Source organism: Halyomorpha halys, unplaced genomic scaffold (genome assembly GCF_000696795.3).
Source record: "Halyomorpha halys isolate HHAL.00 unplaced genomic scaffold, Hhal_1.1 Scaffold828.1, whole genome shotgun sequence".
Taxonomy (NCBI): Eukaryota; Metazoa; Arthropoda; class Insecta; order Hemiptera; family Pentatomidae; genus Halyomorpha; species Halyomorpha halys.
This window is the reverse complement of record NW_027113646.1, coordinates 38,278-39,172: the sequence shown is the minus strand read 5'-3', so window position 1 is coordinate 39,172 and position 895 is coordinate 38,278.

The window sequence follows — 895 nt, the reverse complement described above, 5'->3', positions numbered from 1 at the left end:
ATTTTTTTCTCTCGACTTTATTTGATTTATGTATGTTTACTAATATTGACTATTGGTATAAAGTCAGCTTATATATTTTAGTATGGATATGATGATATTAGGAATGTTACTAAGAGGTCAGTCAGTATGCATAGGCTAACATTACTTTCACTGTAGATTGCCTTATTTTGTATTAAAAAAAAACAAAAAAAAACAAGTGGGCATCTCAAAATTAGGTAGATCTGAAAAATCCCAACATTTACTGCTAAAAATTTAGAAATTCCTTAGATGGTTTTTCCATTAAAGTCAAATAGAAAAAAAAAATACGTGAGCGTATATTGTAAGGAAAAAAATGTAATCGATATTCTACATAGTAAAACTTGGAATAAAAGTTATTTTTTTTTTTACATGAAATGTATTTTGAACTGTTGACAGTTTTTAATAACAAATTTAAATTATAATAACTAAATAGAAACTAAACGTTATTATCCACTTCATAGCTAATTAAACTAGCCTTAATTTTAGTACTAATAGACATCAGGGCGCTGTTTCATAATGAAAGCTAATAGTATTAGTTGATAGTACAAGTGTAGAAACTAGTCGGGTAATAATACTAATACTTATTTTTTCATGATAGTCATCCCTATTAGTGATATTACAGGAATTAAAAAATACTAAAGTACAAGTTACTATTGTACAAGTCTGTGTAATTGTATAAAGATAGATCTACAAAACTAACAGTATTAGTTTGTACTTTATTATGAAACAGCGCTCTGTATGTCAAATGGTTTTTGAGATATAGATTTCTCAAAATAAATTAACTAACTACTAATATTTCAGTACATTTTCATGAAATGTTGCTTTTTAAAAAGCTATATCTCCGAGACTATTGAACTTAAATAGCTCTATTAGCAGA